The sequence below is a fragment of the Chrysoperla carnea genome, chromosome 3, assembly GCF_905475395.1.
Source record: "Chrysoperla carnea chromosome 3, inChrCarn1.1, whole genome shotgun sequence".
NCBI lineage: Eukaryota > Metazoa > Arthropoda > Insecta > Neuroptera > Chrysopidae > Chrysoperla > Chrysoperla carnea.
In genome coordinates, this window is record NC_058339.1 from 12,285,233 (window position 1) to 12,309,987 (window position 24,755).

Consider the following 24,755-nt stretch of genomic DNA (forward strand, 5'->3'; position numbering starts at 1 on the left):
ATATGTCTTTGGTTCAAATCTGAGTCGAGGGTTCTGTTTTTTTTTAAAATAAATTCGACGGGAAGGCTCCATAGTGTTTGTATATATTTGTGCCTTTATATGAGTATTGTTTGAATTTGTATAATATAAAATTGCTCAACATTGTATACCTATGAGTAAGGACATAGCTTAATAATCATAATTTGATAGTTTGTACTATTATGTTAAAAAGAAAAATATAAAATTGATTTGTTTCAGATATTTTATATTATACTTTTAATAATAAATAAAATCAAGGTCGTTTATACAAACTGAATAAAAATATGCAAGAACTAACTTATTTATAAACACTATAATATCTACTATAATACAATACAAATTTTACACAATCGCATATTGTGCTCTTGTTCATTTGTCCATAAGTCTGTATCTGTTGCTATTGTCTGTGTGGGTAGGGATATGTAGCCAATTCAAGTATAGATTGTGTTTAATTCGATTATCCACATCGTCTTAAGTAAATCTGTATCGTGTCCATGATTCATAAAACCTGGTCAATTTATCGATATAATATATTTTCTATTATATAGGGCAGGAAAATAAAGCGAGAGATCGATGCGAAAAACCTGGCCTATCGAATTACCGGATGAAGTGTTTTTTGAAATGATATTACTTACTATAACTATTTAAAACAAACAGTTGACTGAGTTAACTGTTGAAATACCATGTACAGACAGTGTTGATTACACTGTCACATTACACATACATACATGTCACACATACATATAACATCGCCCTCGTGGGTAAACAGTGATAAGGAACATTTTTTACATTTAAACTTTTGTACTGTCTCTAACGGTTTACAAGATGGTTCCTACGGACCCAAAACCCAATTGACATATGTAGCTCATTTACGAAAACGACCTCACTTTTTACGTCCTTAATACGAGATAAAAAAATTCAGCTTGATATCTCTTTTCGTTTTTGAGTTATCATGATGACAGACGGGCAGACAGACAGACAACCGGAAAAGGACTAATAAGGTGATTTTATGTTAACACCTATACCCAAATTTTGTTCATAGCATCAATTTTTTAAGCGTTACAAACTTGGGACTAAGCTTAGTATACCTTAGTATATTTCATATACATGGTATAAAAATTTCGTAATAATTGTTAGACCAAAATAATTAAAAAATTAAAAATTCGAATTTTGTCATGTAAATCGATATATGGGTATAAAAATCGGCTCTTTTTGAAATGCAACCCATCATCGTGTATGACTATGAAAAACATCAAATCAATATTCTTATAAATATGAAAATATGAAGGTGTTTTCATCTTAAGGTAGTATTATTGGTAATCGACTTTGCATTCAGAATTTAATGAAACTTGGCATAGTTGTCCATTATTATATCATAATTAACAAGTTAAATTTTAAGGAGCCTTTAGAGAATTGAAAAGCTGAACGTCCAGTTTTGTGAAATAAAATAAAATCTTTGATTTCCCATAAGGATCAATGTTAAAATATCTTTAAAATAACTTTTTTTCAGTTCTCTGAAGGTCCCTAAAAATTTAACTGGTTAATTATGATATAATAATGGACAACTATGCCAAGTTTCATTAAATTCTGAATGCAAAGTCTATTACCGATAGTACTATCTTAAATACAACACACTGTATAAAGATTTTCAATACACAAACTGTATAAATTTATAGTAATAATAATTACTACAGAAGAACTGGTTCGTACGTGGTTCCGTTATAATATCCGTGAATGTTGGGTTTTATATGTTTTGTATTTATATAGATATATTTTTTTAAATTTTATATTTACAAAGGTGAAGGGTTATTGATATATAGGTAAATTTTATAGTGTCCATTTTACAAAGGAATTTATTTATATATGCATTTTAAGCTTATTATTTATTTGTTTGCACCTAATTTATAATCTATACTTCTGTGTGGTTTTATTAATTTTAGAATAATTCTCGATAAAATATGAATATAAAAAATTATCGGTTTGTAGAAATCATTGAATATTGTGTTTATTATTTCATTCATAAAATTTAGCATTATTCATTTCAGCACATGGCAAATGTTTTCCTATAAAGAAAATTATGACAAGCGACACTCGTTTTTCCATAAGAAACATTTATAGTTATGAAACAAATGGCTAAGTTAAGTATTTCTTCTACAAGTGATTTTCTCTAAATCTTTAGGCACTTATATTTGAAAAACTATGGTATATATCGAAAAATTTTATTCTTAATTTTCGTTTAATTTTTCCAAGTTCTAACAGAATCCACCCTCAAAATTTGAAGCTAAGTCGCAATAGTACAAAATGATGCTTTAATGTTCTTGTAAAAAGAAAATTAAATATCGAGATATTACAAAAAATAGGAAAATACTAACCTTAAAAAAATATTAATAAACAAATTTAGTGTTTAAGTATTTCAGATAAATCATTATAGATATTATTATGTCGGGTATATTTATGTGTTTGATTTGTATAAAACATTATATAAGGTGTAACTAAACACAAGTCAGTAACAAAGATCAAAAAATTTTTTTATCTCCGTATGCGATAACACTCAGTATATAAGGTAATTTTGACGCAAAAAGTTCAAAAATCGAGTCCATTTGTTCAGTGGTCGAATAGTTTTTGAGATATGGACTGAAATCGATCCAAATATTATGATATCTCAGAAAATCTGCATCCAATCATTAAATTAACCTGATTTTTATACTTTTTGGATCAAAATTACCCTATCCACCGAGTTTCATCAAATTCGAAAACAAAAAGCTTTTTCCGATTTTCTCGATTTTTTCAAAGGGGTACGTACCCCTTAAAAAAATTGCAAAAAATCGCAAAAATTTTTTTATCTCCAATTTCGATAAAACTCAGTATATAAGGTAATTTTGACCCAAAAAGTTCAAAAATCGGGTGCATTTGTTCACTGGTCGAATAGTTTTTGAGATACGGACTGAAATCGATCCAAATATTGCGATATCTCAGAAAATATGCATCCAATCATTAAATTAACCTGATTTTTATACTTTTTGGGTCAAAATTACCCTGTCTATCGAGTTTCATCAAATTCCAAAACAAAAAGCTTTTTTCCGATTTTCTGGATTTTTTCAAAGGGGTACGTACCCCTTAAAAAAATTGAAAAAAATCGAAAAATTTTTTTTATCTCCAATATCGATAAATTCAGTATATAGGTAATTTTGGCCCAAAAAGTTCAAAAATCGGGTCCATTTGTTCAGTGGTCGAATAGTTTTTGAGATACGGAATGAAATCGATCCAAATGATTGTAACTTATTGCTGTGCGTTGATCCATCAGACAGCTTTCATTCTTATATATATATATATAGATTGTAGAAAGACAAATACCATAACCGTAATTTCCGACCCACACTATAGATATATAAGAATATATTGTATAAAGTATGCGGTATTTGATTTAAAACATATTGAAAAAAAAAAGAAATAACTGTAATTTTGTTAATAGATCAAGGTGATTGGTATTATGATTATGATTATTATTTAGATATTAGGTTTTCTATTTCTATAATATTTTTAAGGTATATATTTATTGTAGAGATAGATTATATTTTATTTTATTTCTAAAGGTATTGTATGTACCATTGGCTTGTACATGGTATATGTTCTTTTATTGTAAAAAGCAGTCTTAATTTAATCTAAATTATCGTCACACCCAATTCACGACCTTTCTTCAACTTCAAAACATAAATTAGCACATGTATTATATTTTATTTATTTTATATTTCGTAGAGAAAATCTAGTGTGAAGTATATTTATTACCCAATATTTTTTATTTCTTTATATTTATTTTATTAAAATTGAAAATAGTATTTTTAATCTCTTGTTGCTATAATATCCCATAAATTAAAAAACTTATAAAGGTTCAAATCTGTTGGAATACAAGACACCCGTTCTTTATTTATTTAAATTATTGATTTTGTTTTTTTTTTTATAAAAATGTCAAATATTCTGTATGACGTCTGAGTAAATTAATAAAAATTAATTAAATAAAACTGCGCTTAAAATAAAGTTCAATAGGTTATGGGCCCAGGCTTTGAATAAGGAGAAATTAATATGACGTCAACAGTGAGTGCTACGAGATTTGAGCTTTTGAGTAAAGATAATTATGAAGCCTGGAAAATTCATGTAGAGGCGTTATTGATAAAAAATGATTTGTGGGAATATGTTAGTGGTGATAAACTGATTCCTGTTGCTGTTGAAGGTAACCAAGCCAGTATTGATGCAAGAAATGAGTGGATTAAATCTGATCGTAAAGCTAAATCAGAAGTGATATTAGCGATTAGTTCAACGGAATTACAGCATGTTCGAGGATATAATACTTCTCGTGAGGTTTGGCAAAAACTGTCTTTAGTTTATGCATCTAAAGGGCCTGCAAGAAAAGCTTTATTACTTAAGCAACTTATGCTTCACAAGATGTCTGAAGGTGGTGATGTCAGGGATCATGTAAACAAATTTTCTGACATAGTTGATCGACTTAGAGCTATGGATATTGAGGTGAACAAGGATTTGTTATCTATTATGTTATTATATAGTCTTCCAGACAACTATGAAAGTTTCAAATGTGCAATTGAATCTCGTGATGAACTTATGGAGGTTGAAGCTCTTAAAGTGAAGATACTTGAGAAGAGTGAAGTAGGTTCTAACTCAGTGGTTGAGTTAGCTGGAAACGTGAAAGCTGAAAATCAACAGAGTTATAAAAATGAATTTAAAGGACATTGTTTTAAATGTGGGAAGCAAGGACATAAATCTCCTGAATGTCCAACACAATCTAGACCAAATTTTAGAAGATATGGATCAGATAAGCAGAATAAACAATACAGACAAGAAAAACAATGTGCTCAAGCAGATGATGATACTTTTGCAGTGTATAATACTGAATTTGCGGGTAGTATTCTAAGTTGTCGACCTTGGATACTTGACAGTGGCTGTACTACACATTTATGTGGTGATAAGCAATTATTTAAGCGTTTAATGAAGAAACTCATGGAAGAATCAACTTGGCTAATCAAGTTAGTAGTGAAATAAAAGGAAAAGGAACTGTCAATTTGTTGGTTGGTAATGGTAAACAGCTGAGGTCATTAAATTTTTCAAATACACTATTTGTACCAGATCTTAGATCAAACTTAGTTTCAGTTGCTAAAATTACCAATAAAGATTATGAAGTTTTATTTCGAAAAGATTCAGCAATGATTATGGACTCAACTGGAAACATTAAGTTAGCTGATAGGCGTGGTGATCTTTATTATTTACAAGAAGGAAGTGAAGAAGCTGGTATCGTTGAAGATAAAATTAATTCAGAACTTTTAATGTGGCATTGTCGTATGGGTCATTTGAATGCTAATGATTTAGTTCGGGTTATTAATCAAAATACTTCAAGTAAAATTACATCTGAACAGTTGAAAAGTTTGTCAAGATGTGAAGTATGTTTACAAGGCAAGATGACAAGATTACCATTTGCAGCACTCAGAACTCAATTAGTAAATGGAGCAAAATACTTTATTACTTTTATTGATGATCATTCTCGTTGGTGTGAAGTATATTTTCTTAAACAAAAGAGTGGTGCACTTGAAGCATTTAAAATGTATCAATCACAAGTAGAACGTGTTACAGGAAAAAAGATTAAATATCTTCAGAGTGATAATGGTAAAGAGTATTGTAATGCTGAGATGGATATTTTTCTGCGTAATCAAGGTATTCAGCGTCGTTTAAGTGTTGTAAGAACACCTCAGCAGAATGGTGTTGCTGAACGTTTTAATCGTACGTTGGTTGAAATGACACGTTGTCTGTTACTTCAATCTAGTTTATCAGACATGTTTTGGGCTGATGCTGTAGCTACAGCATGTCACTTGAGAAACAGATGTCCTTCAAGAAGTATCAATGGAGATACCCCTTATCAGAGATGGTTTTATAGAGACAAAATGTCTTTAAATTATTTACGAGCGTTTGGATCAACTGTGTATGTTCTAGATAAAGATCCAACAAAAGGTAAATTATCTGAAAGGTCAATGAAAGGAATCTTTGTAGGTTATCCACGTGAAACAAAAGGTTATAGAATTTGGTTACCAGAAAGTAGAAAATTTGTTGTTGCTCGTGATGTGAAATTTATCGAAGACAATATTACTACTATTTTAAAGGATCCAAAGATTGAGCAGCTGATTGTTGATGAATCTGAAAATAAAGATAAACCATGGGTTGAATTGATTACAGGATTTAAAAGGAATAATGAAACAGAAAATCCATCAGAAATACCAGAAAATTTAGAAGATAATGAAGAAAATGAAAATTCATCCGGTGTTCAGTCATCTATTCATGAAACTCCTCGAAGAAATTTAAGAGAAGATACTAAAGAAGAAAGAAGAGGACCTGGGAGACCAAGATTAATTAAAACAGGTTTTAAAGGACGTCCAAGAAAATTATTTTCTAAAGTTAATAATTGTGAAGTTAAAGAAAGAATTGAATTTGATTCTAATGAAGATGATAATATTAATACATTTGTTGGAGTAGCTGGAGTTCAGTTGGATGATGCTATGAATTCTCCAGAGAAAATTGATTGGAAAAGAGCAATTCAATCTGAAGTTATGAGTTTATTAAAAAATGATACTTGGGATATTGTAAAATTATCTGAAGGTCAAAGTGTTATCGGAAATAAATTGATTTTAACAAATAAATTTGGACCAGATGGATTAATTGAGAAAAGAAAAGCTCGTATTGTTGCAAAAGGATACAGTCAGAAATATGGCATTGACTATAACCAAACTTTTGCTCCTGTTGCAAGGATGGAATCAATGAGACTTCTATTTGCATTGTCTGCTGAATTAAATTTATAAATCAGACAATTTGATGTTGTGACTGCCTATCTGAATGGGATACTAGATGAAACAGTTTTTATGGAAATTCCGGATGTGCTTCATGAAGCTCTAATGTGGATTATTGATGATAGTAAGGTACCTGAAGAATTAAAAAACAAAGCTATGGAGATGTTGAAATGTATTGAGGAAGGGGGTGATGTTTGTTTATTAAAAAAGGCTCTTTATGGTCTCAGAAAAAAAATTCGGCCAAATCTGTCGAAAAGTGATTTCATGCTGGTACTACCTTAAGCCAACAAAAGCAGAAAGTTGTTTATATTATACTAAACGTGGTAAAGATATTTTATTATTACTAATTTATGTTGATGATTTTGTAATTGCATCCTCAGATATTTGTTGGATTGATGAGATAAAATGTGAGATACAAGATGATTTTGAGATTAAAGATTTAGGTCCTGCAAAACAATGCTTAGGATTGGAAATAAATCAAACTGATGAGTATGTATTTATTAATCAATCAAGATATATTATTAATTTACTTAAAAAATATGAAATGAGTGAATGTAATCCAGTTAAAACACCAGGAGAATTACAAAATAAGAAGATGCATAATTTAATAAATAAAGAAGAAATAAATAATAAATTTTATAGAGAAGTTATTGGAGCATTGATGTATCTTGTCGTTGGAACTAGACCAGATATTGCTAATACTGTTTCAAGACTTGCTCAATTTGTGAATGAACCATGTAAGGAAGATTGGTTAGCAGTAAAAAGATTATTGAGATATTTAGCTGGAACAATAAAACTTGGAATATATTATACTAAACAAAATAACTCTATGGTTGGTTATTGTGATGCAGATTGGGGAGGTTGTCTTGAAGATCGAAGATCATACTCTGGATATGTATTTATATTAGCAGGAGGTGCTGTAAGCTGGAAATCACAGAAACAACAACTGTAGCTCTTTCATCTACTGAATCAGAGTATGTTAGTCTATCAGAAGCTGTAAAAGAAGCAATATATTTAAAAGGATTGTTGACTGAAATTGAGCAAGAAAAATTTTCAGAAATTGAATTATTCATTGATAATCGTGGAGCTGAACAATTAGCTTCGAATCCAGTTTATCATGCACGTACAAAACACATTGATATTCGTCATTATTTTGTACGAGATGCAGTTAAAGATGGAATTGTGAAATTACGTCATGTATCTACAAATGAAATGGTTGCAGATATTTTGACAAAAGCGCTTCCAAGAGAATTACATGATAAATGTATTCAAGGGTTAGGACTTAAAACTATTTGAATTATAATTAACGTATGTCTTGAGGGGGTGTGTTGGAATACAAGACACCCGTTCTTTATTTATTTAAATTATTGATTTTGTTTTTTTTTTTATAAAAATGTCAAATATTCTGTATGACGTCTGATTAAATTAATAAAAATTAATTAAATAAAACTGCGCTTAAAATAAAGTTCAATAAAATCTTTATCTTCTTAAGAGGAATTTGTTCACCCAAATTTTTGCTAATTATATCGAGTGTCCCTAAAATATATGTACAGCGCTCTATCAGATACAGTACAGCACAAAATAAGTCGATTTAGCTATTAGTGCCTTAGTTCTTAAGTTGAAATTTTGAAATCTTTTTTTTTTTAACTTAAGGACGTACATTTCTTAGACTGAAATTTTGATTAGTAATATAAAAGTTTAAATGATTTAAATGAATGTGGTCTAAAATTATTTAAAGCTCACATACTGTTTCCCTATGAACGCACAGGTTGGTAAATGAACGTCTTAAGTTCAAGTGCGAAATAATATTTGGTTAATATTGGGTATGTTGACATTGTTTTACAGGACAATAAAGAACAAGTAGAGTGTTGTACAGATCTTTTAGTGACATCCTGTACAGTGTAGTGGCACGCTCCTATACAGGGTGTTCTGTTATTAAATGCAGATCGTTGGCATACAGAATAAGCTCATAAAGACGAACAAAAAAGCTCTTTACCAAATTTCGATCTGAGACCTGATTCGGGAGATGTGACTATGGGAAAATAGAAAGATTTATGAATTCACAGACCTATCAAATTCATTAAATTAGTAGGTGTCACTTAGGGGAGACTATCACAAAACAATAATTGATTTAATTGGGTAGTGAATAAAAATATTTTGTTGTTATTATTTATAAAGAAAACAAAAATATAAATCACCAATAGCCAGTTAGATGTGGAGGTATCAAATTATATATTAATATAGGTACGGGGCATGGGGGAATAAATTGTGTAATACAGAACACAAAATCTTAAACATGGTATCACTTTACAACTTCAACACACAACATACATACTTTGGTTTGTGTCAGTGTATGTGTATCTCAGCATATATTTATCAAAACGGACAATTGTCCGTCCTGCCAAATATATGCCTAACGTAATATATATATATGCCTAAAATATGCCTTTTGTTAATTATCTCGCAAAGTAGGCCTCATATCCAAAAGTGGGAAATAACTTTTTCCTTCGTCTTTATGAGCTTATTCTGCAGGATAACGATCTGCAGTCAATAACAGAACGCCCTGTATACGTTTCACTTTTGTACCTGTTACAATAATATTTTCTTCAACTTTGTTGTACTTTTTCGCCACATATTGATTTTTAATTTATGTTTAATACGAAGTATCATTAATTAATTATTTTTATTTGTTTCAGGTGAGTTATATCGATACAAAATTCAACATACAATGATGCAATCGTAAGTTGTTTCACAGTTAATAATATAATTTTTAAATATTTGATAGAGATCCAGGTCTCTACCAAAAGGTAGTCGTTTATTATCGAATTGATTTTTCTAATGAAAACATATTTAGCCGCGTTAGGCGATTTAATTATTCATATTATAATTAATTAAAAAATTCAAGAAAGAAAATTAAGTTTTCTACACAAAAAATTGGAAAACTTATAGGATTTTGTATAACACTTTCATACTGATAACGAAATCGTGTGTGGGTATATAATGAAGACTATTCCTATTGTTCAAACATCAAAACTCCATGTTGAAATAATAATTTTTTAGTTTATTTTTAACTAGCTACGCCCGCGGTATTACCCGTGATTAAAAGAGAGTGATGTTACTCCCTATTAAAAGAGATTTGGACAGTTTTTATCGTTACTGTGTAAATTATTCAAGCCTTTTTTAGAAAAATGTCTCGAATTTGAAAAAAAAAACCCTTTAAAAAACATGTTTTCTGTGTGCTATCCCAGAGAAACGGTGCATTTTTTCGGGATAAAAATTAGCCTTTGTTATATTCGAACCCCTAAACTAACATTACCTATTCCAAAATCTTGTCAATCTTTTGCTCTATGAAAAATTAAAACAAATCTATCCCACTGAAACCGCGATAAAAGCCTATGTGCTATTCTAGACACCATTTTTTTTTTTGGTTGTTTATAATATTTGTTTTATTTTTATTTTTTTGCGGTAGTAAAATATTTTATTAAAATTCAATTTGTTATTGATAATTAATTTAAATAATAATTGATTTATATGAACAATAAATAAATACAATTTAATTAATATGTATTTTTTAATAGTACGTTGTGTAATATAAAAGTTGTAAGCGTTTATATTTTTACTAGAAAATTTATTACTATAAATACATATCATACGCATGTGTTGATCTAATATAATTTTTTTAACTACTACATAGGTATAAAGCTACCGTACATTTTTTGGACTTATTTCCAACAAATCAAAATTTTGTGTGTAACTAGTCCTATAAGTAGACAACACTGAGAAAGGTAATTATTATGACAGGGTTCGGAAAATGTGGCCCTAATCTGAAATTGTTGAATATTTCCTATTATTTGCGATTCTTATAAAGAAAATAATCGACTCTTGGATAATGTTAACTTTTCTTCTCTACTTTGTTTTGTTGAGGGATGGGCAAAAAACAGCGTCCAAGAGTCCATCATCTGCCTATTAATATCAGAAAATAGAAAATATTCATCAATTTGTCGGGCCCAGAACCTAAAAGTGCAGCTCTCTCAATAATATCACTGTTCGTTGTTCTACGAATTTCTGATTTGTGGCAAATATGTTCGGAAAATGTACGCTAATTTTATACCTATCAAGTTTAAAAGCTTGTAGCTATATTTATAAAATTGTTGAATAATTTATTTAATTTCATATAACTTGATGTTAATTACTTAAGGAGTATTTAACAATTGTAAATTTCAAAATTTAAAACTAAGTCAATTTATTTTGTATTCATGAATTTTTCGTTATTAAAAAGGTGTGTGTGTTTTTATTCCTCTGAGAATTTTATTTGTGTAATGGATAAGAATCTGCAATTAAAAAATTATTCTCATACAGGGAATAATAATCGAACCAATAATGTTGTTTCAAGCCTGGATGGAGATTGTTAAATATAGGGTGAAGTTTTTAATCCAAGCCTAGCCTATAATTATTATCATCATGTCAAGCTCACTTGTTAGATATTGACCCAAGCGTAGGTAGTTTAGGTTAGGTTATATTGGCTGCCCACGACTGCCTTGCACTACGTCAGCCCATCACAACTATTAATAATATAATATTTGTGATGTATAATATGACGCAATTTCTGATGACTACGTTACCCTCGTTATGAACACTTACCTTGTTAACAAAAAATCATCTTAATTGGCTGAAAAATCGGAGGAATAATTTTAAAATTATTTATTGATATTAATAGAAAATTTATAACGTTTCAGAATTATTAGTTATTTAATAATTGTAATAAAATGAATTCAATAATTCAGATCTGAATGAGTGTATTAAAAATTACATTTTATAAAAGAAATGTGTGAAGTTGATGACCGTGACTTCTGCAATATAAATAATGTAATGTATTTATAAAACCCATAATGTTCTCATATATACCCACATTCTTTGATAATTTTTATTGTTATATTTTTTCAATCGATTTCAAAAAGAAAAAGGAGGTGGATTTAATGTTTTTTGATGTGAAACATCTATAGCCGCACGTAAAACCGATTTCTGGCGTCGCCTTGCTATATAATAGTATATATACAGTTTATATGCAGTAGTGTGTAGACAGTAGTAGTAGCTTAATGATGGTATATATATACAGTATATATGCAGTAGTGTGTAGACAGGCAGTAGTTATGTCCAATACTTTTGTAACATACTTCAGTTACCATCGACCAATTGTCACAGTAATACCGTCCTCAGAGGCAACATCGAATATAACTATTACCGAAGTCACTGATTAAACGAATTAAGTAGTCACGATTTGAAATAAATTCGTAAATTTTTGTATTTAATGAAAATAAATGTTTATTCAATAAATAGTCATTGTTATCTGGAAAAAAATCGTAATATTTTATTTTATCATTATGACATATTTAGTTCCTATCACAATCTGTTCTTTTCTGCATATTACTTTTACAAAATAATGTCGATGTTTCACATCTGCCAGGCGTCCCGTGACGGCTCACATTTTTTTTTTTTTTAAATATGTTTTGTTTGGCTTTGTTTTAAGCTAAAAATTTTTGAGATATTTTACTTCGCTTCATTTAAATATTATCTATGATTATTAACACGGGTTTTCCATATGTAAAATTCACATTCCCTTTTTCACCCCTTAGGGGTAGAATTTTGGAAAATCCTTTCTTATCGGATTCCTACGTCCTACTAAGAACACACTCTCCAAGTTTCAGGTCTCTTCCATCAGCAATGATCCGTCAGTCATTCAGGACAAGCATTTTATATATATAGATTAAATTTCCATGGCTTGTGTGATTTTCATGGCCATGTTTAAACGCTGACGTCTCAACGACGAGATTAGAGATTTGACGTCTTAACAGTCATTCTTCGATTTTATTACCTCGATTAAATCGCTCTATTTGTTCAAATTATTAGCATAGGCTTACCGGGTACAATCAATATATGTCTTAAACAAGAAATAATAATTAAAATAATTTTATTTTTCTTAATTATTGATGTTGTTTCAATTTTTTTTTTTTAAATCTTAAACGCTTTATAGACTAATGAGAATAACATTTTATTATGATACACATATTTTTTATTAATCATGACAGTAAAAATTGAATCATTATATCATATTTAATAAACCACTTCATAAATATTGTATGATTTGATTCTTTTGTTGCTCTTTGTAATCTATATACTATTCTAGATCAGGCATGGGCGAGCTATTTTGAGTCAAAGTCGCCATTGTTACACTTTATTGTGTGTCTCTTTATCCAAGTCCGCATTGCTCATAGAGATGGAAGCGAGACGTCTATACGACTCTTCTACGTATCTCAGTTTCTCTTATTGTAATGAGATAGGTAGAAAAAAAATGTTGTCTCTCTGTCTGGTTAGGGTATCACTGTCTTACTCGTATGTTAGATACGGAAGTCTGAGTGGCTTGCTTCTCTAAGCCACGTTTGCCCATAGACATATTTCGGTTTTTAAAATAACCATTGGGAAGATAAAGTTTAAAAAGATGTATTTCGGATCAAGAAACGTCCTGTACCACGGATACTAGACGATTTGAATTAGAGAGGTATTTCCTGCTAGTTATCGTTTTAACTAGAAAGAAAATATTTATTAAATTGAATAAGAATTTTATGAACGGCTATTAATTAAGTTTAAGTAGGCATGACTTAATTTCCAGTGAGGTATACTCTCGTACCTAATAATTATATTTAATTATGAAAAAGATTTATATAATCAAATCATATAAAATATAATAATATTATTTATTATTCATTATCCACTTACAAATATTCACCGGAATTAAAACTTATAATTTAAAGAAATAAAAATCAAATAAAAGTTTATTTATATGTATGTAATTTTTATGTCGAGTAGGGTAAGTCCGGATAATTAGCCGCCATAATTGTTTGTATGGATTGCATTTATGACTTACATTGAAAATTTAATATTATTGTCTCACAAAATTTAAATAAATAATTATGATAATTTACATTTGAAAAATAATATTTGTCCAATTTGATTTGTTATTTCACAAATTTTTAATGCATTAAGTTTAATTAATTAGTGCATGTAAAGAACTGCAAATTATTGCTGGAAGTGCTGGCATTGATTTTATTGTCCCTACCTAATGACTACGCACACAACGAATACAGAGTATTTCAATAATTAACTCAATTTGTTTGTCACTTGTTTACTTTTATCTATGAACAGATAAGCAATTTAACAATCCAATAAATATTTTTTAATCGTTACCGTACTTAATAAAACTTAATTAGTAAAATGTATTTATTAAAATTTTTCAGGAAGTTTGTTGTTGTAAATAAATTATCTTTCTTAGATAAAAAAATCATATTCTATATTTTACTAATTATTTCCATGTATACTTTAAATATAATTATATAAATAATAGAGGAAAGTTGTCTAGTTTATTCTTTCGTTATTGTGAACTTTGTTTGTTTTGAATCTTTTTTCATGGCAAATTCTTGGAATAGAAATTTCAAAAAAGTTTGAAAAAAATATTCAATTAGTATACGTGAAATACAAACATTGAATCATCATAATAAGTTCGAAAATATGGCAAGCGGGATTTATGGATAGACCAACCTAATATACCTAGATAAAGTAGACAAAGATAGAGATATTAAAGCCATTTTTGATTTTATATAGATCAGATCCAAATAATTATCTTATGTATGTCATGACATTTTAAAATGCAGTTTGAAACACGAATATATCGTTATAGAAATAAAGATCAAAAATGGTTGCCAAACTATGACCTTACTAAATCGTTCTGATACGTCTAGAGATTAATACGTTTAGAGACTTTAAACCATCTGAAAGGAAAAGCTGTGCTTCAATTTCTATCTATACCTACATATATGATATATATGTAGGGCTCGGTTTCATTAGACCTTTGTAAGAATGGGTCAAAAGCGTGGCCGACCTTAACAACTTTCCCGTACAAATGATAGTAATAATATAAATTTTTAGATAAACTTTTTGAATAATTAGAATAAAATAACACAAAACTATTGAGCAGCAAAGCTCCGCCACTAAAGTCATATTTACCTCATTAGGTGCTACTCTTTTATTATAAGATACGTTTTATTGCAATGCGATTTTTTTTTCATGTGATAGACATGAAAATGCTATTTTGACAAAAAAGTGGGAACTGAGAAGTTGACACCTCCATAAAGCACTTTCTTTACATTAACTGAACCTACATATTTTTATTATTTTCAACCCTCATTGTTATAACTTTACTGTGTGTCATAAACTTGATTGTGTGTCTCTTTATCCAAGTCCGTATTTCTAAAGGAGGAAGCGAGACGGGTATACGACTCTTCTATCTAATAGTAATGAGATAGGTAGAAAAAATATGTTGTCCTTCTATCTTACTCGAATTTTAGGTTGTCACTGGTTAGGTTGTCCCTGTCTTACTCGTGTGTTCAGTTAGGAATTCGAGGTACTTCTGTGAGTCCCGTTTGCCCATGCCTGCTCTAGCTTAACTTGTAGTGGCTGTGCAGGTGAGCATAGCCTTAAAAACCGCGAAAAAGCGTATTTACCTCTACACGTTGACCTTCGATACAGAACATAAGTCTATCTTTTCGGAGGAAATAAGATTGAAAAATATATTTTTATTCAAAGTACATATATCTATTTGTATAAACAGTGTAATATATTTCATTATATTTATTTTAATTATATCTATTTAATAATATAACAGCAGTCAGTACTAGTATCTACAAAGCAGAGTCGAGCGGTTGGCTGGGACTAGGACTGGGTAATACTAGGTACATACGTCTACGTATAATATACTTTCAATTATTGCTTTCTAAAAATAGATAATGAAATTGAATTTTTATTATAAGTAATAACAACAATAAATAATAGATAATAGACATAATTATTAATATTGTTATATAAAATATTAAAAATAATAATAATAATAAAAAAAAAAAAAAAAAACGTTAATTAAAATACATAAAATTATTTTATTTATATCAAATAAATTATTATTATTTGATTTCAATGAAGTATATTAATGTTTAATTTCTATTATATAAGATTAAATATATTCAATTTTAAAGCTTAGCAACTTAGCAAGCCTAACAAATAACTTACCGAATGTAATAGGGACCAGTGAAAACAAACAATTTACTGAGTTAATTGTTGAAATACCATGCATAGTCAGTGTTGTTTCTTTTTACCAAACACATACATACATGTGACACATACATACCTGATATTCAAGTATAGAACATACTAGAAAATTTCCGCCTAATTTGCGCCCTCACGGGTAAACAGTGATATTTACGAAAAAATGTTTCAAACAAAAGTTGTTCATATTTGATAAGGAACATTTTTTACATTTAAACTTTTGTTCTATCTCTAACGGTTTACAAGATGGGTCCTACGGACCCAAGACCCAATTGACCTATGATGCTCATTTACGAACTCGACCTTACTTTTTACGTCCTGAGTACGCTGTAAAAATTCAGCTCAGCTCGATATCTTTTTTCGTTTTTGAGTTATCGTGTCCACAGACGGACGGACGGACAACCGGAAATGGACTAATTAGGTGATTCTATGAACACCTATACCAAAATTTTGTGGGTAACATCAATATTTTTAAGCGTTACTTGGGACTAAACTTATTATACCTTGCAGATTTCATATATGCATGGTATAAATATTCATGTATTTTTTTTTATATTTTTAATTCATTGTTTACACCGTTATTACAAAGTAAAAAAATATAAATACTGCTTAAAAATGCTGTATTTAAGTGTAAAAAAATATTTAAAATACATTATAATTTTGAGATATTTAAACGCAGTTTTCTGGCGCTTTCTGTTGATGACGTATAAGTACGTGATCTGTCAATTGGTGACAGTTCAATATATAATTAACACTTTAAAAAAATGAATTTACAACACTGAATTTATACTCGTAAAAAATTTTGGTATAAAATGTTCACAAAAACACCTAAAAAGTCCATTTTAAGTTGTCCGTCCGTCCGTTAACACAAAAACGAAAGAGATATCGAGCTGAAATTTTTACAGCGTGCTCAGGACGTAAAAAGTGAGGTCGAGTTCGTATATAAATGAGTAAAATAGGTGAAGGTCTTATAATTTCTCCTATATTTTTATTGCGAATGAAAAATTGGTAGATAAGAATGTTGGTTAAAAAAAATTAACGTATTAGTATAATAAAGGTAGTATTTTTAGAAAAAGCTATTCTCTTAGAAATGGTTTTCTATGCTTTAATAGAGATGGTACAGATCGAGTTAAATTGAAATGAAAACACAGTAGATGTTTTACTATTTTCACATTTTTGGGCAAACATGAAAAGGTGAGATAATTACCAACCTCTTATTATTTTGAGCATGCCATTTTTAGCAATAATGTAAATAATATTGAAATACAAAAAATTGTGTAAATTAAAACGTTTATTTTTTTTGCTTTACCTGATTTATTACCTGTTAAAATTGAATATTATTTAATGGACTTGATTTTTGTTTTTGTGAGTCTATGATAATTAATTTTTTATTGTCCTGAAAAATTGACTTTTTTTTTTATTCACAAATTTTTCAAATACCGTTATAATACGAAGACTGAATTGAAAAACTAGTTCCATGTTATATGCATAAAGGCAAGTGTGTTTAGGAGTGGTTCTGCTTTATTAATATTTTATTTAAAAAAAGGTTTGTTTTTTTAAATTGATTTAAGAATTAATCAAATGACTATTTCATTGTAAAAAGTAGCGGTATATATATATATATATATATATATATATATATACAATTTTCATTATTATTTAATTTAAAGTTTTATTATCTAAAGCTCTATTTAAAGTTTTTTTCATTTCTTGAATCAAAACTTTCTTATGTCAACTATTACTTCGAGCCCTCTACTTCTTTGAAGTCTCGAAAAAGTACGAAAAATTATAAATAGAATCAATTACAAATAAACTGGAATGTCTCCTTTTTGATGAAATTAATAATGTGATAAACACCACATTTTATCATCACATTCTTGCTCAGAAAAATTAAAATTCTTTATATATTAACTAGTTGTACCCTACCACGCTTCGCTGTGAGACATTATGGTTGCATGGTAATATATGAGAAGTATCTAGTAAATTTTATGAAATTTGATAAACCCCCGGTAAAGAGTTCAAAACGTTTGAACATGTTACTTACAGTTTTTTAATGTACACATCTTGCCCTTTCTTCAACTCATCCTTTCCTTCAACTACCCCCCCCCCCCCCCCCATATACCCTTGTGTCAGAGTTACAGTTTTGTAATGTACATGACATGCTCTTTTATTTGACACCCCACTTGAGTATATTTGAAAATATGCGATTGTTCATCTTCACTTTCATGCTCCACTTTTTCACCCTCTGAAAGTTAAAAATATATAAAAATCACCATCAAAGCAGGTTGTATATCGTGTAAGAATTTGAGCTCAATCAATGCAGAACTTTTTGAGTCCATTAGCAATACACAAACGAACTAACATTTAAATTTTGAGCTGTTCAAGATATGTATTTTTTTAAATTAAACCAATTGTTCAATAAATCAGAAAGGTATTTAAATAATTTGGTATGTTTTAACTTGCGTAAATCCTAATAAATCTAACAAAGTAGATTATCAAATTTATCTTATCGTATATTTTAGTTAGAATTTTTTTACACAATTAGCAATTGTTAGTAAAAATTTCAAATAGAAAGTTTTTTTAATACATTATTTAAGTCTTATCTATGATTAACACCTACTTTTATTAAAAAAAACTGTTTTGATCGTAACTGATAAAAGAAACAACTTTTGAAACAAAGTTTTCTTATTATATGCTATTTTCTATATACAAACATATTTATTCAATAAAAAATTCTTATGTTGGGTGTTTCAGAATTTTAGGGCACTTTCATTTCTGCATGCTTATATGTTTTAATAGCCGAACACCGAAAAATTAAAAAATATTTCATACTTAAATGACAAGTGAATTTTCTCAAAATTTAAAAAACCACCCGACAATTGCGATTTATTCCTTGGAAACTTAGCTATAAAATGTTCGCAATCAAGGTGGTTCGACCGTTTTGGGGCTACGATACGACTGAGAATCACACAGACGCACCGATAAACACTTTAAACTTATTACACTCCTTCTTAAATCAATATCAAAGTGATGGTCAAGGACATCAAATGAGATGAAAAGGATACTTAGAGAGCTATCATTTTTTGGGACAAACTTTTGGAAATATTTTAATTGAAATGGAAATATTTGAGTTGAGTTTGTTCTTTTGAATTACCCAATTATTTTACCATTTCACTTTTCAAAATGAAATGAGCCAGGTCGTACAGTTTATGGTCGTACAGGTCAAAATAACGAAGCTTAAGTAATGTATTCTGAAACATTCTGTATTTTTTTCATTATAAAGAAATCAAACTGAAAAATCTACAAATTAAAAACAACGTTTTGATATTAAAATTAGTTTTTTTCTCTCACAATAAGAATACTTTTTTAAAATGATAATCAATGAATAGAAAAATAAATAAATATTTAAAAAAAAAACCAACGAAAAAATTGTTACGGATTATTTAATTTACAAAACTAGAACAACTAAGTGGGCGCATTTAAAAAAAAAAACTAGATTTCGCTTTAGTTTATACATGAAGACATCCCGTGCAAAAGACTATTACAGGTGAGTCTACAGTATCAACAATCGATGACATTTTATAAAATTGTGACAAAAAAGTTAAACTCTATAAAAAATTGACGATGATCTTCAAAATCAATTCAGTTTGGAAAAGGCATGACGTATAATTTTAACATATAAATAATTACTGTGGAAATGAATGGTCAAATAAACCTGAATAAATTCAATTTGAAAAGTGAAATGGTAAAATAATTAGGTAATTCAAAAGAACAAACTCAACTCAAATATTTCCATTTCAATTAAAATATTTCTAAAAATTTGTCCCAAAAAATGATAGCTCTCTAAATATCATTTTCATCTCATCTGATGTCCTTGACCATCACTTTGATATTGATTTAAAAAGGAGTGTAATAAGTTTAAAGTGTTTATCTGTGCGTCTGTGTGATTCTTAGTGGTATCGTAGCCCCTATAAACGGTCGAACCACCTTGATTGCGAACATTTTATAGCTTAAGTTTCCAAAATCAGTTTACAAGGAATAAATCGCAATTGTCGGGTGGTTTGTTAAATTTTGAGAAAATTCACTTGTCATTTAAGTCTGAAATATTTTTAAATTTTTCGGTGTTCGGCTATATCTATATCTACTTACTCAAGCATACGCCGGATATATATATTCTTATCAGGGTCATAATATTAAGGTCCATTCGTGTTGGATAAGTACATTCATTCAGGCCCGGACTGACTCCAGCTTCACACACCTTAGCTGAATCTGATCCGACGCGCCACTTCTCAGCGTGATTTCATTTAAGAAAAATTTGATCAGTCTGTGATCAGTGCTGTTATTCGAGAATCAATCAGGGATGGATTAAAGTACCCCTATCAGGGCCATAACAGCTTAATTAATGTGGGCCGGATATGTGCACCAGCTTCAGGCCCGGACTGTCTCAAGTGTTACAAATCTTATCCGAATCTGATCCGGCCCACCACTTCTCAGCATGGTGTCATTTCAGAAAAATTGGATCAGTTTTTGATCAGTCGAGAACCAATCCGGGACGGATAAAAATACCTCTATTAGGGCTGTAAAAGCAGAGTCGATGCGGGCCGGATGACTGTACCAGCTCCGGCCCAGAGCGACTCATGCGTTACACAACTTGTCCGAATCTGATCAGATTTTCCACATCCAAGCCGGATAGAACCTACGGCCAATTGGATCAGACCCGGATTTAAATTTCTACTCGGGTTCCGAATACAGAGATTACTGAGATAAGAATTATTGTGATAGACCATGAAATTTTTTATTCATTGTCTATCATTATTTAAAGTGGTTTTGGTACCCAGTTTATAAATACCCGTTTATAATTATTATATTATTCTTCGTGAAATGTTAATTGATTTTTTTTTTTTTGTAATTCAAAAATATATTGAAAACATAAAATTAACAACTATCTGTAAGCAATCAAAATAAATGATTTTGAACTCATTTCGTTTATTATTAATTTATTTGTACCAATTTCCGGTAAACTATTAAAATAACATTATTTGTTTCAAACTTTCTTATTTAATATGTTATATATGGTAAAGTTCTGTACCTTGGTGGCTATGTATCCTTCCATTTTTCATCCTTCAAATTATTATTGATAGTTTCTATAGGTCCGATTTTTAATATATCCAAATTTTTATACTTTTTGGATCAAAATTACCTCATCCACTGAGTTTCATCAAATTCCAAAACAAAAATTTTTCCCCAATTTTTTCAAAGGGGTACCCCTTAAAAAAATTGCAAAAAATCGAAAATTTTTTTTTATCTCCAATTTCGATAAAACTCAGTATATAAGGTAATTTTGACCCAAAAAGTACAAAAATGGGGTGCATTTGTTGACTACTTAAATAGTTTTTGAGATACGAAGTAAAGTCGATCCAAATATTGCGATATCTCAGAAACTCTGCATCCAATCGTTAAAAATACATCTGTAAGTTCCGTAATAAATATGACTCCATGATATTTTATTAATAATATAATTTATTTAAAATAACTAAGAAATTCATTTTATTTTCGAACAAATATTCTATAAAAGTGATATGTTATAAATTTTTTAAATGTAAATGTAAAGTGTTACCCAAGGTACAACACTTTCCAATATATATATATATAACACACTAATTCAAGGTACCTGTCGTCCCGTATACCCATAATAAGTAATTTAACTACCAAAATGCCAGAAGGCCAATACGTAATTTAAATCTTTAAATTTTTACTTAATAATTGTCTTTTTTTTTGCACTAAATGATCCGAAAAATTTATCTTTGATGAATGCTACTTTCTATTAATAAATATTAAAAACTAACGTATAATATCCGTTAAAAAAATTGTAAATACTTTAGTTTTAATCATTACAAAATAGTTTCCTATCAATAATATATTTTTTAAGATTATAAATTTAAATTTGTCTTATCTTTTGTTACAGGTGAGTTTGGTGAGTTTTATGAGCGGAAATATAATTGGTTGTGATTAAATTCCGTACACATAGATTATGTTTTGACAAAAAAAGGTATGCTTTTAATGATGATTTAGACAATCGATATTTTGTTTCCAATAAGGTATTCCACTATTTTTGAAAAAGTACTTCAAAATGTTGATTTTGCTAATAAAAAGCCACCAAAAATGTATTTCGGAAAAATACACACGCTTTCTTGCCAAAAACTTTTTTAAACTGTCAAAAACGCGGGCATCCAATTTGATGACGTAATATGGGTATCTCTATACGAAATAACACAAATAAGTTTGACAGATATATTCATAGACATCTGATTATAATAAATATAAATACTTATTATTATGCATATATTATACCCAGCTGTCTACACTGAACTAATTGATGGTCTATTTCTCATACCGCTATGACATCACAGCAGGGCTTACTCGCGTTTTAGGCCACGTGATATCTAGTTTAAAATCTACGATTTTTAATTTCAATATTTTAAAAGAAAAATGTGCTTTTATGACTTGAAATCAGAATATTTAAGCATATTTTTACATAAATTTTAACTTTTTTCAAATTTCATTATTTATTTTTGACTAACGAATACTCTATTGCATAACAGTATACAGGGTGTACACATTGACTGAGTTAATTGTTGAAATACCATGTATAAACAGTGTTGATTACTTTGTCACATTACAATACGTACATGTCACACATATTAACTGATATTCCCATATTATACACACTATACAATTTATCAATAATTAATCATCAAACTCTGTAACTTTTGTTGAAGTAATTTTTTGATTGGTTAAGTACAAAACGAGCCAATAGCCATAATAGATAAAAATGAACCACCTGTATATAAATAATAGTTATCATTGAGTTGACAAGATGATTGATAAGGAGATCCCACCACCCTTAACACTACCCTGTCATTATATAACAAATAAATTAAATTGGTATAATATACATAATATTAAATTCAGTTAAGAGGAACACCTACAAAAGCTCTATGAAAAATCAAAAGCCAAAAAACAGTTGTTAGTCAAAAGAAATATTAAAAATTTGTCATATTCATAAAATTTATAAAATTTGTAATCACAATCAAATAAGTAATTTATTTTGACATATAAAATGTCAATTTGTTTTAAAATCTAAATTGCATCATTAATTTAAGTTTTATACGATTTGATATTACTATCAGGCTATAATTTACCATTTATGCTTCTTTCTTCAGGCTACATATTAGTAATAAATGACAGTACTAATAAGCATCGAATAAAAATGTCTACCAGAAGCGTATACAAGGTGGTTATAACTGCAGGACTTCATCAAATGATAAATATCGTTAAAATAATAATAATTTCTCAATACCTTTAATACCGGAAATGCAGGCCCTTTTTAGTACAGAATCTTGAAATATTGGATATTTTAGATAGAAAATTGTTTATGTTATGTTATCACGTTTTTTGTATTTTTCATTATTTCAAGTTTTTTAATACTTGAAATAATCTACAGATGGCCACTCAATTAAAATTTTTTTTAGAATTTAATAATAAATTCTTAAATTTAATTTTTCGTTAAATTCTGTCGAAAAAAAAATTGTACCATTGCTTTAACATAGAAACTGCAAATACCATGCTGGAACTACGTTAAGCGTATAATTGTAGTCAAACGACAACTTACAAATTTTGGTATAAACTATAATAATGTAATTAGAAAACTGTCGATTAGTTATTATTTATATAAGGGTTCTTTTTATTAACCAATTTGTAAAATTGATTTGTATTGCTTTAGGTAATAAACATGAACAACCTACGTCTACAATTCATCTATGGGTAATAAATGTAGGTAATTTTACAATTTTTCATTTTATAATTTTTTTTGGTCTGTGGCATAAATTATGTAGTTACTTACTGCTACTATAATTAACTTTTTAATCTGAAGTTAAATGAAGAAATTTAAGCTTTACGACTTTTTGTTGTATTTTATTTATTAAGGCCTTAATATTCTTAATTTTAGAAAGAATTTCTTGACCAGGCCTCCACATTTTTGAAACCGATTAGAGCTAGGTTAATTTTGATCATAAATTTGAAAAGTATGACCCAAATTTACTAGGATTACATACTTGGTTTATCAAAATTGGATAAAATTTGGATGTGATAGAGCAAAATTAAATTTTTTGAATTCTGATGACGTCATAAAGGTAAAAAATTTGATTTTTTTGATAACACAGGCAAATTTGATCCGATCTTAATGGAATTTTTTTTGAAACCCACTAATTTTGGGTCATTCTTTTCTGCTGTGATGTCAATTTTTTGCTAGCTATAACTTATGTGCTTTTTCCTTGGCCAGGACTCCACATTTTTGAAACCTGTTAGAGTTAGGTTAATTTTGATCATAAATTTGAAAAGTATGACCCAAATTTACTAGGATTACATACTTGGTTTATCAAAATTGGATAAAATTTGGATGCGACAGAGCAAAATTAAATTTTTTGGATTCTGATGACGTCATAATGTTAAAAAAATTAATTTTTTTGATAACACAGGCAAATTTGATCCGATCTTATTGAAATTTTTTTGTCATTCTTTTAAGCTGTGATGTTAATTTTTCGCTAGCTATCACTACTGTACTTGTGCTCGGTAATGTAGAGAGATATCTGTGCTCGGAAATCAATATTCTATCATTTGAATAAATTTAAAAAGTAAACAAATAAACTTGTAATATAAAATGTTCAATGAATTGAGACATGATTA

General features: G+C 28.9%; 1 protein-coding gene across 2 annotated transcripts in view; it reads left to right on the forward strand.

Moving 5' to 3' along the window:
* Positions 1-24,755, forward strand: part of LOC123294501 (protein dimmed-like) — a 73,091-nt gene that overhangs the window by 14,806 nt on the left and 33,530 nt on the right. The window contains exon 2 of one of the 2 annotated variants that reach the window (XM_044875551.1): positions 21,976-21,984. The exons of the other annotated variant lie outside the window; for it this stretch is intronic. The gene's annotated coding sequence lies outside the window, so the exon portion shown is untranslated. The remainder of the gene's footprint in view (positions 1-21,975; positions 21,985-24,755) is intronic. 2 annotated transcript variants of the gene reach the window in all.